The 18,250-nt window shown below is 41.9% G+C and overlaps 1 protein-coding gene across 6 annotated transcripts in view; it reads left to right on the forward strand.

Annotated features, from left to right (window-relative positions):
* Positions 1-18,250, forward strand: part of LHFPL6 (LHFPL tetraspan subfamily member 6) — a 254,444-nt gene that overhangs the window by 37,050 nt on the left and 199,144 nt on the right. The window lies entirely within an intron of this gene.

An 18,250-nucleotide genomic window follows, 5' to 3' on the forward strand; every position in this document is an offset into this window, starting at 1 on the left:
CCAGCCGCTCCGCGGCCTGTGGGATCTTCCCGGACCAGGGCACGAACCCGTGTCCCCTGCATCGGCAGGTGGACTCTCAACCACTGCGCCACCAGGGAAGCCCATATCCTGGTTTTTGACACAGAAAATTATCCTGGAATTCTCTCTCTTAATACATATTATATACACATCATAATGATCATTTATATATTATATATGTATTCTTTTATTTATCATTGCCCTATACCAGAAACAAGATTTGACAGATGGAGAACTCAAAATAAGACCTTAATACATCCTCTATAGTTCTCAGGCAGTGGATTTGTGGTAAGGAATTGGCTAACTGAAAGACGTAAAGATCTTACTGCAGTAGGACCTTGTTGTCCATCCATTCTGTACATACTAGTTTGCATCTGCTAATCCCAAACTTCCAATCCTTCCCTCTCCCACCCTCTTCCCCGCCCTCTGCCTTGGCAACCACAAGTCTTTTCTCCATGTCTGTGAGTTTCATAGGTAGTTTCATTTGTGCCATAGTTTAGGAGAATCATTTGATTTTTAACTTGCTTTCCTTTGTTGCCTCCATCTAACACAGCTGTAGCCTGATCCTTCTGAGGCCAGGGTCTGTCTGGACTGGTTAACTTCACTAAGACATAGATTGCAGATTGGTTCGTTGCCTTGTAAAAAACGTATTTTCAGTTACAAGGAAAACCAACTGAGGCATGTGAATTCACAACCAATTCTAAAAGAAAAACTTTAAACGCACACTCAAGAGGGCTTTACCTCATCCTGTATAGGTAGCATCACGAAATGCATCCAGTTTGCTCTCCAAACAAACTCATCACTGTGACACTGTCGGTACTTGAGCTCTGCAGCTACCTCCAGCTTGGCAAGGGTGTCTTGTTGTGTGTGTTGCTTACAATCAGAAAGAAAAACAGCATTAAGTTCAAAACTTTTATTCCTGGAGGTCATTGAAATTCATCTTTTTGTTTTCATGAGGCATCACCCTCAAGTGTGTTCTGGGGAGCGCTGGCTCCAGAGGGAGTACCAGTAGGTATTGAAAAAGCAGAATCATTTTGGGAACAAGTAGATTGGAGAAACACTTGGTTATGGAAAGTTAATAAATTTCATTACAGCAGAACTTCACAGAGCCTGGAGTATGTCAATGCTTATACCAGTCTCCTGGGGGCGTGGGGAAGGTATAGTATTAAGTGTAGTATTAAGTGTAGTGTTAAGTGTTTCCCTAACTAATTTGGAACTGGCTCCCTGAAGGGACCAGTGATCCTTGGAACATATTCAGTTCTCATTTCTTTCACCCCAGTGAGGCAGGTAATTTGTTCTCTCTCTCTCTCTCTCTCTCTCTTTTTTTTAAACAGCTGGGAACACTGAATTTTAGAGAGCGACACCCAGAGTTATCCCATTAGTTACGTGTTGAGCTGTGACTGCTGTCATCATAATATTAAAGTGTTAATTGAAATTCCACCTTGTATTATATGTAGAATTCAGAATTTCTGACCATTATGAATAGTAAGTCTCTTAACATAGGTGAATATTTTTATTGTTTCTTTGGTCCCTAGTTTATGTTTGTAGTACCATAGAACCACTTGAAGTAATATGATATAGCAACTTTTTGCCAATTCTCAAAACAGGTTAATGTTAATAAGGTAACATGCAGTAGAGAAGCCATTAGGGGAGAATGCCAAAACCTCCAACCAAAGCAAATATGCTGTCTTTAAAAAATTATGTGACAGAAGAATTTATCTCTCATTAATACACGCTGGCCAAGTTTTCTAGTATAAGTTCCCTAGTGAAAGTTCCCCATTGTTAGAAGCCCTTGTAGTAATCTTTTGTTAAGACCGAAGATAATGTTAATTTTAGAGGACACACTTCTTTTTTTTTAAATTGAAGTATAGATGATTTACAATGTTGTGTTAATTTCTGCTATATAGCAAAGTGATTGACACATACACACACACACACACACACACACACACACACACATGTTCTTTTTTTATATTCTTTTCCATTATGGTTTATCACAGGATATTGAATACAGTTCCCTGTGCTATACAGTAGGACCTTGTTGTTTATCTCTTCTGTGTATAATGGTTTGCATCTGCTCACCCCAAACTCCCACTCCATCCCTCCCCCACCCCCACCCTTGGGAACCACAGGTCTGTTCTCTATGTCTGTGAGTCTGTTTCTGTTTCGTAGGTAGGTTCATTTGGTGAGGACACGCTTCTTAAATAACAAAACCAAGGACCTTGTGTCTCTCTTTAGAAACAAAGGATAATGTTCTACTTTGTCAACCTTGATCAATAAAATATTATGATAGAAACACAGAGAGTTCTAGCTAGATCCCTCTAAGGGAGTCTGGTGATTTCCCAGGGACTGTTGAAGGGTCATTTTTAGAAGATCACGAGGTTGGATTCATACCCCAATACCCCAGTGTTGGTGCGTTGATATTGCTGTCTAATTATTGGGGGATCGAGTTATCCTTTCTTTTCTTTATATGATAGACATCATACCAGTTAGTGATTTTCTTTTAGAATTCATAAAGCTCAAGTGTTAATGTAAGGTCAAGAACTGACCTGCTTATAACTTCAGTGAATAATTTACTTTCCATGTGCCTCATTTTCCGTAATCAGGCAACATCAGATACCATGATGTACTAAAACACATATAAAAATATTGTTGGATAAAAAGGAAGTACCATTTTATGGTTCTTTTTTTCTTGTATGTCCTATCTCTTCAAACAGAACAAGAACTAAGATTTACATTTTGCTTCTATCCCTACGGTGACTAGGATAGTAAATGACATCTTGTATATTCGATTAATACTTGATATATTAGTCTTAATTATTTATTAGCAACATTTTTATTTGAAAAGTGTGATCTTGTTATTCTGTACCTCACAGGACTATTTCAAAGAAGAAATAAAATGTCACAAATGTGAAGACACTTAAAGCAATGACCCCTTAACTGATGTCCCTGTGTAATGTCAGTCTTTTGATAAAAGTGTTCCATAGTCATGTATGTTGAAAAGATGTTGCATAATTCTGCATCTCTGTCTTCAAGCACATTTTGAAACCTCTGAATGAACTGTATTATCTGCAATAAAGAAACAAGCTGCTGTGGTCTGAATGTTTGTGACACCCCCGAAATTCATTTGTTGAAATCCTAATGTCAGACGGGATGGTATTAGGAGGTGAGGGCTTTGGGAGATGATTAGGTCCTGAAGGTGGAGCCCTCATGAATGAGATGAATGCCTTTATAAAAGAAGTTTGAGAGAGCATCCTTGCCCCTTCTGCCGTGTGAGGATACAAGGAGAAGAGAACCCTCACCCTACCACCCTGACACTGTCATCTTAGGCTTCCGGCTTCCAGAACTGGGAGAAATAAACTTCTGTTGTTTCTGAGCCACCTTGTCTGTGGTATTTTGTCATTGCAGCTCGAATGGACCAAGAGACCAGCTTAATTTGTTTAGCACTGTGTTTCACAAACTTATTTGGGAATGGCAGCGTCCTACTTAACCTGTTACAGGCAACAGCATCTTTTTGAATTAATGGGCAGCACAACAAACTTGAGGAGATGCTGAGTTAAAATATGTTATAAATGCAGGGAATTAGTGTTTATGGACATTTAGCAGTATTTATTGAGTGCCTACTATATGTCAGATACCATGCTGGGTGATGGGATACAAGTTGAGATGAGGTCCCTGCTATAGCGGAGCTCACAGCCTTCTGGAGGAAACCAACATGCGAAGTATAATCACAACCCAAAGGACACGTGATGCAGACATCCACTCCGTTGCATACAGTGATCGGCTGGTGAGGCTTGTCCAGCTGCCAAGTGAGATGCTCACCAGCCTCACACGGCGCGCCAGTCATTCTCCGGCATCGCAGGAGACTGCATTTCCCAGAAGCCTCGACACCTGGCATCTGGGTAGATGCAGCCAGTGGGAGGCACTTCTGGAGGATGGGAGGCTGTCCGGGAGAAGCCAGGGTATTTCTCCCTCTCTAGCTCTCCCTTGGGCAGAATCTCTGGCAGCAGTTGTCCCTCCTTCTGGAAAGCCCAGCCCTTCCCGGTCCCAGCTTCCATCAGGAGCCACTGTCGTGATCCTCCCCTAGTCACACGGTCCGGTTCTTCTAGTCGTCAGTAATGCCATCTTCCCCCCAACATCACTCCAGTCTCATGGATGGTAGCAGTTTTCTGCTGATGCCAGTTTCTGGGTCACCTCTTTAACTCCTGTCTGGCGTTTTAGCTCTTCTGTCATCTGTGTAACCAATTTCCTGTATTATATTAAATCCTCTGGGTTTGAAATACTTAGGATGGTTTCTGCTTTCCTGGACCCTGGCTAAAATACAACATATAATTCAAATTCCTACCTTAGCCACGTGGCAGATTACGTCATACTATGAACTTTTGGGGGGGGTTTGGTGAATAGGCATAAATCTCAGATGTTTAAAAATGCCCAGGGTCCATTGAAGTGTGCATAAAATGCTGTAGGAGCACAGGAAAGGGAGGGACCTTGTGTCTGGAGGGGTTTGGAAAGGCTTCATAGCAGAGGTTCTATTGAGCTGAGTCAGAAGGATGAGCAGAGGCTCCCTGGGATTTCGAGCAGGGGAAATGTCAAATTCTCAAAGCCAAGGAGTTGTAAAAAGGTCTGATGGGAATTCAGGGAATGGCAGCGTACTCTAAGGTAGGGGGCAGAGGTGATGTGACAGAGGATCAGGTCTGAAGGTCCCTGTTCATATTCTGTGGTAAGAATTCTACACTTAATTAAAGTTAAATGAAGGTTTTGAGTGGTTATGGGTGAAATTGACTTAGGAACTATATAATCCAGTAGCAAGTGAGGAGTAAAGACTGATTTGGGGAAACGACAAAACCAGGGAAGGCAGCAAGAGGCTTGTTACAGCAGGCTTGGCCAGAATGGTGAGAACCTCATCGAAGCTGTGGGAATACAGAGGAAACGATTTTGAAGACATTTCTGAGATAGAGGCAAACGGGTTTTGCTGCTCCTATTTTTAGATGAATAAATGAGGAAATGAATGATGTCTCAGTAATTTTATATTTCCGTGTATATAAAACACTAGGCATTTTTTCCCTAGTTCCTCAGAAAATTAGAAAACAAACAAGAAAACATAAATTATAGCAGCTCTGTTTTGATTTACAGAGTGAAACATTTAAAAAAGTAATAAACATTGTTACCACAGTATGTAGATGTAACTTACTGTATAAAATTACAATGTAGACATCTTTAATTTTATAACTGTTTAACATTCACCGGTGTGCAAATGAGGGTTAATGACTGCTCAGCGCACCTGGGGGCTTCTAAGAGGAGCATTCTTGATGACACCTAAAGTGACTCTCAGTGTCGTGTCATTGAACTTCACTGGCTTCTCACAAACAGATATTTTCCTTTTCTCTCCCTAAAAGTGCAGGAAATAATAAGTGTGCAAATACATAAACATAAGGAGATGTAAGATTGATTTTATACATCTTATTTTCATAGAAAATTTGACATTTTCAATTATACCTTTATTTTATCTATAAAGAATAAGTGTTATTGTCAACATGTTTGTAATTGAACATTGCTGTCTATTACTTGTAGTACAGGAATCTTTTAGTTAGGAGACCTAATTGATTCCTGTCATAGCTTATGTTAGTCATGTTACAGCTGCGTAATAAGGCAGAGCAAGAAAGGAAACTGGTTATCCCTTGGTTATTACCTATGAGTTAATATTATCAGTGATTATTATTTATGTGCCATGAGTCATTTGCATTAAAGGCCATGAAACATGAAATGTCCTTGTGTCATTCCATTGTAAGTTACAGTTTCCATATGTTTGTCGATCAAATCTTTGAAAAAAAGAAATGTGCCTTTAAGCTCTAAAATAGTAAGATTCTGTGATGAAATCCAGTCCTCATTTGATATACTCCTCCTTGGTGAGAGTTGCTGTGCATGAGGCATGACTTTCTTAGTGTTTGTTTATCTCTACTTCTGAGCCCCAGGGTTTTCCTAAAACTCATGCCCCAGTGTTACCTTATGACAAGATTACCCAGTTGGTCCTCTCTGCAGTGTATGAACGTACCTTCTGTATGGGTAGCAGATTGTAGCTGATGATGTTGGGAGGAACTGGGCAGGCCAGGATTCCCTACGGGACCATGGCATTCCACTGTGCATGTGGCTGGAAAGGGGGACATAGGTTCATGGTCAAAGTCGGTATAGCCTTTTCTCACTCCTGGCCACAGTTGGCTCCCCGTAACAGTCCAAGCTCCCCGTACTATTTCTCCCCCTCCACATATGTGCACCGTTGTCTTGGATGTGGATGTAGGATTTCCCATGGTCTCTTCTTGGACCTACAATGGAGTCACTGTATTCTACAGTTGAGTGTGCGGTAGGACATCGTTTTTGCTGCTGTTCATGTGTGTTGTATGTTTGTTTTGTTTTTAGGGTTGCATTACCTGATTTAAATAGGAAATTATAATCCTTAGGTATTCAGACAATTCTTTGATAATCTCTATAGTCACCTTGCCTCATAAACCACGCCTCCTGCGGGCGACCTACTGCTCATAACCACAGCCTCCTTCTAGGAGGTGCACAGACAGGGCTTGCCAAATCACGTTGATTGTATTTCCACCCTATGTTTTGTATCTTTTGAGTTGGCCAGAAAGTTTGGAAAGATGTTACAGAAAAACCCAAATGAACTTTTTGGCCAACCCAGTACATTTGTCTCTTCCATTTCCCAGAGTCTAAGGAGGGGACAGCAAAGCCCAAGCACTCCAGGTGCAGTTTGGTGAGACTTTATCTTATTGAGGGACTTTGAGGGTAGGGAAAATAAGGAAATCAAGGCAGAGCCAATCCTTGCTTTATCAAGGTAAAGCAAGATGGGAGGAGAAGAAAGGTGATCCTGCCGCTGCTTAGACAAGGAGGTCATGTGACTCCCCAACAAATGCAGAAGCATTTTCAGAAGGAATTTGATCAGTAGTGAGACATTCCGGAGCTCCTGTTGTCCCTATACCTGGCCCTTTTGACTTTTTCGATCAGTCGGCAGTGCTGAGGACCCAGGAGAAAGGACTCAGGGTCTGCAGCCGAGTTTGGCTAAGGCTGGCAGCAGCTGCCCTGCTTGGCAGCCTACTCAATACATACATCTCACAGGGCCTGGAGGATATCCACCAAAGAACATCTCCTGAATCCACAGTTTGTGGTTCTGGGTCGGGGGGACTTCAAGGTGGAAGGTTAGGTGGGCAGTTGGCAACATGGGCACAGAGCTTATGAGAGAGACCGGGGTTAAATGTATAGATTTATAGTGTCTTTGAGAACCTTCTATGAGAAAGTATTACTTCAGTCACTCTTCAAAAGACACGGGGGCTTCCCTGATGGCGCAGTGGTTAAGAATCCGTCTGCCAATGCAGGGGACACGGGTTTGAGCCCTGGTCCGGGAAGATCCTACATGCCGTGGAGCAGCTAAACCCGTGTGCCACAACTACGGAGCCTGTGCTCTAGAGCCCGTGAGCCACAACTATTGAGCCTGCACTCTAGAGCCTGCGAGCCACAACCACTGAAGCCCGCGCGCCTAGGGCCCACGCTCCGCAACAAGAGAAGCCACCGCAATGAGAAGCCCGCGCACTTCAACAAAGAATAGCCCCAGCTCGCTGCAACTAGAGAAAGCCCACGCACAGCAATGAAGACCCAACACAGCCATAAATAAATAAATAAAATAAAATAAAATAAATAAATAAGACATGGGGGTGCTCCCCTGGTGGCGCAGTGGTTGAGAATCTGCCTGCCAATGCAGGGGACACGGGTTTGATCCCTGGTCCGGGAAGATACACATGCTGTGGAGCAACTAAGCCCATGCGCCACAACTACTTGGCCTGTGTGCTGCAACTACTGAAGCCGGTGCGCCTAGGGCCTGTGCTCTGCAACAAGAGAAGCCTGTGCACCGCAATGAAGACCCAACACAGCCAAAAAAAAAAAAAAAAAAAAAAAAAAAAAAAGACATGGCTTTTATATCCTGACACTTTCTTTTACCATTTGACTGTCCTGGTTGGAAGGGAAGCTCCTGGCTGTGTCTGACTCAATCATTTTTTTTTTTTTTGAAGATTTTTTTTTTTTGATGTGGACCACTTTTTTTTAAAGTCTTTATTGAGTTTGTTACAATAGTGCTTCTGTTTTATGTTTTGGTTTTTTGGCCCCAAGGCATGTGGGAGCTTAGCTCCCCGACCAAGGATCGAACCTGCACCCCTTGCATTGGAAGGCGAAGTCCTAACCACTGGACCACCAGGGAAGCCCCTCAATCATCAGTTCTAAGCTTGCCCTCGGACAGTGACAGCTGCTCAACAGCTCCTCTGCTGGTGGACCGGGGTTACGGAGAAGTTTGTGCTTTGTAGGAATAGATTTTATTTTCCGGGAATAGATAGAAGAACACTCAAGGTAGGAACAAAAATCACACTGCATGATGTTCACTAACATAAAGGCACCTTGAGGAAGGAAGAGGCTAGAAATGTAGTGGAAAAAGCAGAGGTGTGAAGGATGAATATTTTAACTTAAAAAAAAATTTGGGGTCTCATGCATAAAGATGGCATTCTATTTTGATTGCCTGGTGGAAGAAAGTTGGTTAGTTCATTTATCTCATCCACCCACTGGTGGCTATCCTGATTATAGGCTCCTGGTCGGGCACCATTTAAAATTCACTTTGGCTGCCTGTGACCTTGGTGCCCAGCAGGTTTCACGAAATTACACAGCAGTGAGCTCTTCTTCTCTGTGTGGCGCTATTTTACGTACATTTGACTTCAGTGTAATTTCAGCCAGTCGTGCTTTGTGTGGTGTGGTTTTACCATAATCGTCTTGCAGTCCACTTAGAGCAGATCTGGAAATCTGAATCTGATGAGACTTTAAGATGGTGGAAAATATTGGAGGAGGAAAATGTTTTCATTTCTCCATACTTCTGCTGTTTAGCTTGTGAGGCTTGTAAGTGGTGGCTGATTGTTTTTGTAGCATTACTTATAGCCTAGGATTAGAATAACAGAAGTTTTCCCCACGTGGGATGCTTCAGAATTTGGCACGCAATCAGACTGCAGAAGAAACTGTTTCTGTAAGACTGTAAGTAAAATGAAATGTTCGTACTTTTTTGTTCTTGTGTTTACATTTTTCTCTGGCTTTGTGTTGTTGTGTAAAGCCAAGTGAACACAGGATCTGGACAGACAGGGTTGAATTCTGCCACTCATCAGCTTTGTGGCCCTGGGAAAGCAACTCACTCAGCCTCCGTTCCTTCGCCTATTACTAATAGTAATACTAATTCATTGGGTTTTTGTGAAGTCTACGTATGTGTAAGTCATGTAATATCAGGCCTGAAAAGGTAGCTTCCCAGCAAATGGTGGCCATTACCAATTGTTTATTTGACTTAAAAGTTTACACTTTAACTTAAAAAGTTAATAAGCTTCGTTCATTACACAAATATTTATTGAATCCCTGCTCTCTGTTAGGCAGCGTTCTAGATATGAGGGTAACATAATGAATAGAAGCAAACCAAGAAAGTGCTATAAAGAGCTAAAATAACTTTGATTATACTTTCGTCTACTTTTACTTTGCTATTGCACTCTGCTGCATTTCCCAAACTAAGTTTTGAACTAGTGATAGTCTTATCTGCAGGTGACTTACTACTCAGGACCTAGTAAATACACCTTGTCACTAGCTGTATCTGACCCCTGTGGATCATAATTTGAGATGCAATCTGAATAGATATTCTCAACATCTGGACAAGTGTTTTTTGTTTGCTTGTTTGTTTTAGCTCGTGTTCCCACGTTGTGGGTTTTCTCCATCTCGGTGGTATTTTTCTGTACTATCTTTAGGTTTTGTGACGTTTCTTCCTTCAACCCTCTATCTCTCCTAGGACGCACCCCGACATATTCACAGCCTGATTACTACCTGTCCATGTTTTTATCCTTTTCAAATAACCACAGAGACCAACTGAAAGGAAAATTAGTTCTTTAGAGTTCCAGGTCAACTAATGTTAGCTACTTTTAATGCATCATTTTATAATATACAGAACACTTTTGTGCAGATTTCCCTACTGAATCTTAAAATCCTGCTGCAGCTTCGTGCTGCGAGAAACAAAAGAAGTAAGTATAATACAAGGTTGTGACCTCAAGGAGTTTATAAATTCATGGCTTTGGTCACTGGACTTTCCCTCAGTAAAATGTCATTGATATTCTACCAACAGCCAGCTTCAGTATTGTGTTCTACAGCTAGATCATTATTTTATCTTCACAAAATGAACCTTGCCAGTGATACTTGCAGTAATATGTTGCAGTGATGTTCCCTAAGATTAAAGCTCAATGCAGGGGGTTTGGAGCTTTCATTTCTGATCCTGGGGGGAACTGAGCAAAATAAAACGAAAATATCTTTGATGCTTGTGTATAATTCTTTGAAAACTGTACCAAGTACATTATAAGAGAAAGATAAAATATATTTTGAAATTGAGGCTAGAGCAGAACAGAGTAAAACGGTCATTTATTTTGATATCAGGCTGGCCTGTAGAAGGATGAGAAATTTTATTGTCTTGAATGTATTATGAGAAAGTTAATGTAATATGTAGCTGTATGTAATTGAACCGTGTTACTGCGATAGTCATGACCTCTGAGTGACCATTTAAAAAGCTATTCATTATGAAAAAGCCATTAATTAAAAAGGCATTAAATTGTGTTCCAACTTAGTGTCATGGTGCTCTGTCACATTTATCTCAAACGGCTCAGAGGACTCGTGCTAGGGGGCTGATGTCCATCTTTTGCCTGGGCTCCCTTCCTGCGTACCTGCCTCCCTCCTGGCCGTCCTTGTGGTGCCTCTATAGTCATCTTCTTCGCTGGGGTCATGGCCCTTCCTGCTCTAGATTCCTCTGTTGCTCCCTGTAGGATAAAGGCCATTTACACTGTGCCCCACGTGCCCCATTTGTCCCGTTACCATCCACTGGCATCCTTCCTGTGGGTTCCGCTTTGCCCAAACTGAATTTCACAATCTTTCTTCTGCACTCTCCACTCAGTCCCACCTTTGTGCCTTTGCTGGCCCTGTTCCGCTTCCCCTGGACACAGACCCCAAGCTCACTTGCCTTTTAGGGCTTGCTTTGAATGTTGACTTCTCCATAAAGTCTTCTCTGATTGCACAGCTTGAAGGAATCCTGCCTTTCTTGAGCTTCCTTGAAACTTGATCAACTTTTTTTTTTTCTGGTGGAGGCCCGGGAGGGAGGGACACTGTCTCCTGTGTGTGACTGCCCACCCCTCAGCTGTAATCTCTCAGCATACCCTGTACTTATCACAGTATTTACATTCATTTGACGGATGATTTGCTAAAAATCATTCTGGAAAATGTTAACTCCAGGTATTCACGTGAGCAAGCTTCTAATTCGGGACCCGGGACATGCTTGGCCTGTGTCCTTTATGTTACACTGTTAATTACTACCCTGCTGCCTTTGGCTAGGTCACTTCCTCTGTCCGGTACTATCACACATGATAGCAAAAGACAGATGTGGTGGAATTTTCTGTTTTGGTTGCCAATGGCCCCGTGCTTAGAATGGAGACCTGTTTAAGTGCAAATATTTCTGATCAAGTTCATTTCAAAAGATGATCTTCTTCTACCTGTTCCCATTTCAGTTACATTGGAACCAGCAGACAGTACTGACATAGCCAACCATCGAAACGTTACTGAAGTAGTTCACAGCTATTTATTCCATGTTGATTTAGTCATTTTTGTCAGGGGTCTTGAATAGGGTTCTTTGGTCCTGTCACTCCAAGGTGATTGAGTCACCCATTTCCTTTATATAAAAACTAACTCGGTTGCTTCTCTCCCGGAAAGGAAAAGGAGAAGTTGTCAGTGATGTGGGTTGAGACGTGCTCTCGGGGTATATTTTAAAGGTGGTAAATGTGCGCAGCAGCCTTCTCTTCTGTTCAGTCTTTGTTGATGGAGAGCATGTCTTATCTGGCGAGCTGCCAGTCTGTTCTTGCTTCCATGTTACCAAACCATGTTTCTGTATCAAAATATCAGCAGATCTAGCCACCAGTGCTGGGGTTATTGGAGAGATACCCATAAACCATGAGTGAATGTTCGTTCATTAGGGCCACCATGCCGTACTGCCTCTGGTAGATCACAGTGGGACACATAGAGACACTAATGGGACAATAGCTCACGGGGGTGGGTGGGACTTGGTCCTTTTGAGACAAATGGAACACTTGAGTGTGTGCGCGTTGAGTTTCATTCCTTTAACTGGTCCTTGGAAGCACTTGTGCTCTTTTCCAAAATGCTAACTTTTCCAAATTTGTAAAATGACTTCCTGAAACTGTGAATTCAGTTGGTCCTCGAGTGTCCACTACCTCAGTTTTGCTCAGAGGGGTGCTGCCTTGTCACTCAGTGTGTGGCCTAGAGGAGAGAAGGGACAGATGCTTTTTAAGAGGAACAGCAGAGGTGGGTGTATTTCTTCAGTTTGGGAACACATCCGTTTTAACTGCCACGTGGAATTTTCGTTGAAGTTTTAAAGGTCAGTTTAGCACTTAAATATTTTTCTTATTTAAATGTTATCGTTTTCACTGTTTTTTTTCCCCCCTTTAGCCTGTTAACTCCATGAGGATAATGAATATACCTGTCTTATTAGAGTTTCTCCCATTAGCACACAGTAGGTCTCAGCAAATAGCCATTGAATGAATAAATGATTGAATGATTTCTATTCTGTTTTTAAGGAGGGAAGGACAATAGATTAATAATGTTCACACCTCTCATGCAGAACTGGTGACATAATGCCAGTGCAAAAGGAAGATGTAGGACCCCTTGCTGAAAAATTAAGAATCGCAAGATGGTGACAGCAGAGCATTGAGACCACTGGTGGCCCTGTACGGTTGCACAGGTTGTACACTGTGAAGCGGCCTTGCTGTAATGCAGGAAAGAGCCAGAAGTTCGAATTCCAGTCCTTCCTGTTTTTGCTTGTGAATTAAACATATTCTGTTCTTTCATTTCTAGTTAATAGTATGAAAGCTTTGCTTCTTTGATTCCTAATGAAACAGTGAGGACAAGTACCTAATACTAGTATCGGTCACACTGCAAATTTGTGACAGATGCTTAATTTACTGTCTTTGTAAATGACTGTCTTTGTAAATTTGTGAACTGATGCTTAATTTACTGTCTTTGAAGTCAGCCTGCGCCAGTTTTCTTAGCATAAAATTTAAAGCAGTAAACTCCACCAACCTGACTTTAGCTGTGTTGCACCAGTAAATCATTTTGACCCAAATTTAGTTGGTATGAGCCTTGGTTAAATGATCATAAATTAGAGCAGTGACAAATGAGCTTATTTCCTCTTTGGTTTTGGAGACATAGGAACAAGTTCAAAATGGAATTGCCAAAGAGTCACCAGTCCCAGGAAGAGGTAAGAGAAACCTTTCTGTTTAAGAAATCCCCAGGAGTAGGTTTAGTTTACAAGCAAAACTGAATTGTAATAAAGCAGAAGGAAGAGAGATGTCCTCCAGGGCTGCTCGCACAGTACATAAACCTGAGTGGAAAGTCAATGTCGGCCCCTATGTGCAGATTGAAAAGTAGCTTGGTGATTTCTAATCAGACTTGTCAGCACAGATGATCCTCAGCCTCTGAAAGAAAATCTGCAGGTCGGGAGGAGCTGACAGCCTCCCCCCGGGCTGTCCAATGGCTGGAAGTGAGCCACAGGGAGAAACCGTGCACATCGGACCCACGAGGAAGCCCCTCACTCCCTCCAGAACCGTCCTGGTGTCTTCCCCGCCCCGGGACTTTGAACTTTCTGAAGGTTAAACTGCTACCAGCATCGTTTGCCGCTTCTTATCTTATCCTCTAGTTGGTGCCTTCATGGCATATCACTTACTACCAAAAGGTAGACCTTTTGGAATGAAAATGATGCCAAAAATAAATCTGGCCGCTTGTACTTCTTGATCCTTGGACATAAAGATTTTGTAGTGAAGGAGGAAGATGTGACTAAAATGATAGGACAATCTGTGGATTTCCATTATAGTAGTTTCAAATTTATATAGGTAATGAAACACGAGTAGCCTGGGAAAAGTGTATTTAAGAAACAGTCATCACTTGACTATGTGTTAAAGTGTGAAGCGCAAGCAAATGACTCAGCAGCTTCTGAAATGATGGGCTGTGGGCACTAGCTGGATCCCAAACCAGGGCTTATCTTATCTTTCTGTGCTCTGCTACCCTCAGGAAGAGGAAGGAGATCGTAGCCCTCTGGTCACCCATGTATGTGGTCATGATTGTGTTTCCATTTGATGAGGCAGAGTGGGGAGGAGAGAATGGAATGGAAATGTGTCAGACCCTCCTCCTTTCCTGGTAAAGGAAGGAACCACATCCTGCTTGTACCCTTTCTCCATGCTTCCAGCCTCTTGTGAAGAGTCTCAACTCACAGGAACCTCGGCATGTCATCATCCAGCTAAATCCTGATGCCAGAGCTTGCTCTGCAGTGGAGCTGGGAGGACAAGATCAGACACACAAAAATGGATGAATGATCTAAATAATAGGAATTGTGATCTGTTATATACTCACTGTCAGCCGGACGCTTTTGTTTGTAATCTTTACCACATTTTTGTAAGGGAGGGTTGGCCCCATTTCACAGATGAGAAAGCTGAGGTTTAGAGAGGTCAAAAGCTTGGAGCAAGCTCATGTCCCCCTTCCCTCTGTAACGTGGTCCTTCTGTTGCTGTGACACAGATGGAGTGTAGTAAAGCTGTATGTCTTCTGTCAAGATGCCAAACCTCAGTTTTCTCTGGAATGATCAGAGAAGGTGCCATGGACCCATGTGTAGGTTTTGAACTAAGCCTGGAAACGTCTATGGTTTGAATAATTAGAAATAGAGGAAAAATATTTCAACCTTCCTTTTTAATATTTTATATGTATTTTTTTTTGGTTAGACTTTGACTTTTTTATTGAAGTATAGTTGATTTATTAATGTTGTATTAGTTTCTGGTATACAGCAAAGTGATTCAGATATATATATGTATATATATATGTGTATATATGTATATACATTCTTTTTCAGATTCTTTTCCATTACAGGTTATTATAAGATACTGAATATAATTCCCTGTGCTATACAGTAGGACCTTGTTGTTTATCTGTTTTACACAGTAGTGTGTATCTGTTAATCCCAACCTCCTAATTTATCCCTCCCCCATCCCCTTTCCCCTTTGTTAACCATAAGTTTGTTTTCTATGTCTGTGAGTCTGCTTCTGTTTTGCAAATAAGTTCATTTGTATTGTATTTTAGATTCCACATATAAGTGATATCAAATGATATTTGTGTTTGTCTGACTTCACTTAGTAAGTGAAGTAAAGTCCATCTATTCTCTAGGTCCATCCATGTTGCTGCAAATGGCATTACTTCATTCTTTTTTTATGGCTGAGTAGTATTCCATTGTATATATGTACATCTTCTTTATCCATTCATCTGTTGACGGACATTTAGGTTGTTTGCATGTCTTTATTGTAAATAGTGCTGCAGTGAACATTGGGGTGCATGTATCTTTTCAAATTAGAGGTTTTGTCTTTTCTGTATATATGCCCAGGAGTGGAATTGCTGGATCATATGGTAGCTCTAGTTTTAGTTTTTTGAGGAACCTCCGTACTGTTTTCCATAGTGGCTGCACCAATTTACATTCCCACCAACAGTGCAGGAGGGTTCCCTTTTCTCCACACCCTCTCCAGCATTTATTGTTTGTAGATTTTTTGATGATGGCTGTTCTGACTGGTGTGAGGTGATACCTCATTGTAGTTTTGATTTACATTTCTCTAACCTTTAGTGATGTTGAGAGTCTTTCCATGTGCCTGTTGGCCATCTGGAAGCTTGTGCTTTTTAAGGAGAGGTTTTTGAGTAATAAGCAGTGCATATAATGTGCAACGGTTTATTGAGCATAGGACTCGAACCTCTAAATTAGGACTTCTTAATTCATCATTCGTAGGAAATCTACATCTGGCCCTGCATTCCTGTGTATTGTAGCCATTTCTGGAAAGAGGTATCATTCTTTCGTCTGATTCCCAATGGACACTGTGACACACACAGAGTTTAAAGAGCCAACAATCCACTACTACAACTCTGAGCCTTAGATGAGTAACTTGGTAGATTGCTCTGTGTCTTAAACGTTTTATTCAATATTTGATTGTATTTCCTTTTAGGTGACTGTCAGGTATATAGGAATACTGCTATACTGGGGTTTTCGATTTTCAGGCAGTAATGAAAACCAATATGGAAAATGGTTTCAAGCACCCGTGAAAAGGCTTCACTCCTCAGATTGCAGAAGGGTGACTGAAGAGAATGGGTGAGGGCTCACCAGGAAACCCTCTCGGTGTGTTGAATCCTCTCTCATTCCCTGATCTCCAGAATGGAGGTGGCTGAATCAGATCAACTCAGGTTCTGGTCCGCTGCTGGGCGGCAAAGCAAGAGTCCTTCCCTGAAGGCTGTGTCGGCCCCGCTTTAACTGGACAGGGCAAGTAGTGGCAGTGGCTGCAGGGGAGCCGCAGTCTGGAGCTTCTGAGATGGGTAGGAAGGATCTCTGACTTCAGTCATGCAGGGGGAAAGTGAAATGCAGAATATGAAAACCATTTCCTAGTGTTTTCCAAATTTACTTTCTAGGATAAAAGATTCTGGTTACAGAATTGAGAGAAAGCTGAGAAATGCAGCTTTTGAAAACGATCTGATTTGCGTTAGGTATTTTATTCATATAGGCAGATATGTATGGTGCCTTGCCCTGTTTACACTGTTCTGTGCATTTTTCTAGGCTGAATTGGAATCGATAGGTAGAAGTGACATATTCAGAACTGAGCAGGTCATCGTCCTGAGTGACGCGAGCAGCTGTTTTCTAAAGCACCGCGCCAGCTCACCCGATGTTCACGTACCGCAAAAGGGTGTTTTTCTTGCCTAAGTTTATGTTGTATATCCTATTCTGGGCTTTTGGACAGGCTATTTCAGCTTCATATTGTTTTCTTTCAACATTTCATAAGAGGCAGTATTTCCCATTCTCTGCTACAAAAAGTATGAAAATACATGCCACCCATTTAAAGAAAGAAAAGGATGCCCGGAAGTTTTCTCTCCCCAGCTCCGGTTTCATGTATGAAATTTCTTGGCTTTTATGGTGTTTAACAGTAAACAGACAAAAACCCCTCTCAACTAAGTAACTAAGGCTATTTTTTATAGTTCTTGCCATAGTGGAAAGGGGGAGAGAAGAGTTTTATTAATGAAGCCCCCTCATTACTGCAGCAACTTCTTAAAATAAGACGATGAAGTTTGCTGCATCCATTGCCTCTTCCTTCCATGAATGATTTCTCTGTGGCGTGTGATACCACCTGATAGCATTTGTCCACAGTAGAACTTCTTTCAAGATGGAAGTCAATCCTCTCAAACCCTGCTGCTGCTTTATCAACTAAGGTTATGTAATATTCTGAATCCTTTGTTGTCATGTCAACAATCTTCACAGCATCTTCACCAGGAGTAGATTCCATCTCAAGGAACCACTTTCTTTGCTCATCCATAAGAAGCGACTCCTCTCATCTGTTATCAGGTTTTACCATGAGATTGCAGCAATTCAGTCACATCTTAGGGCTACACTTCTAAATCTGCTTCTCTTGCTTTTCCACCACATCTGCAGTTACGTCCTCCACTGAAGTCTTGAATCCCTCAAAGTCATCCGTGAGGGCTGGAATCAGCTTCCTCCAAACTCCTGTTCATATTGATATTTTGACCTATTCCCCTGAATCATGGATGTTCCTAATGGCATCTAGAATGGTGAATCCTTTCCAGAAGGTTTTCCACTTACTTTGCCTAGATCCATCAGAGGAACCACTCTCTGTGGCAGCTATAGACCTATGAAATATATTTCTTAAATAATGGGACTTGAAAGTCGAAATTACTACTTGACCCATGGGCTACAGAATGGAGGTTTTGTTAGCAGGCATGAAAGTGACATGAATCTCCACGTTCATCTCCATCAGAGCCCTTGGGTGCCCAGGTGCATTGTCAGTGAACAGTCATATTTTGAAAGGGATCTTTTTCTCTGAGTAGCAGATCTCAACAATGGGCTGAGAATATTCAGTAAACCATGTTATAAACAGATGTGCTGTCATCCAGGCTTTGTTGTTCCGTTTAGAGAGCACAAGCAGAGTAGATTTAGCATAATTCTTAAGGGCGGTAGGATTTTCAGAGGGTGAAAGCACTGACTTCCACCTAAAGTCACCAGCTGCATTAGCCACTAAGAGGAGACTTAGCCTGTC

This window comes from Orcinus orca, chromosome 18 (genome assembly GCF_937001465.1).
Source record: "Orcinus orca chromosome 18, mOrcOrc1.1, whole genome shotgun sequence".
NCBI classification, from domain to species: Eukaryota; Metazoa; Chordata; class Mammalia; order Artiodactyla; family Delphinidae; genus Orcinus; species Orcinus orca.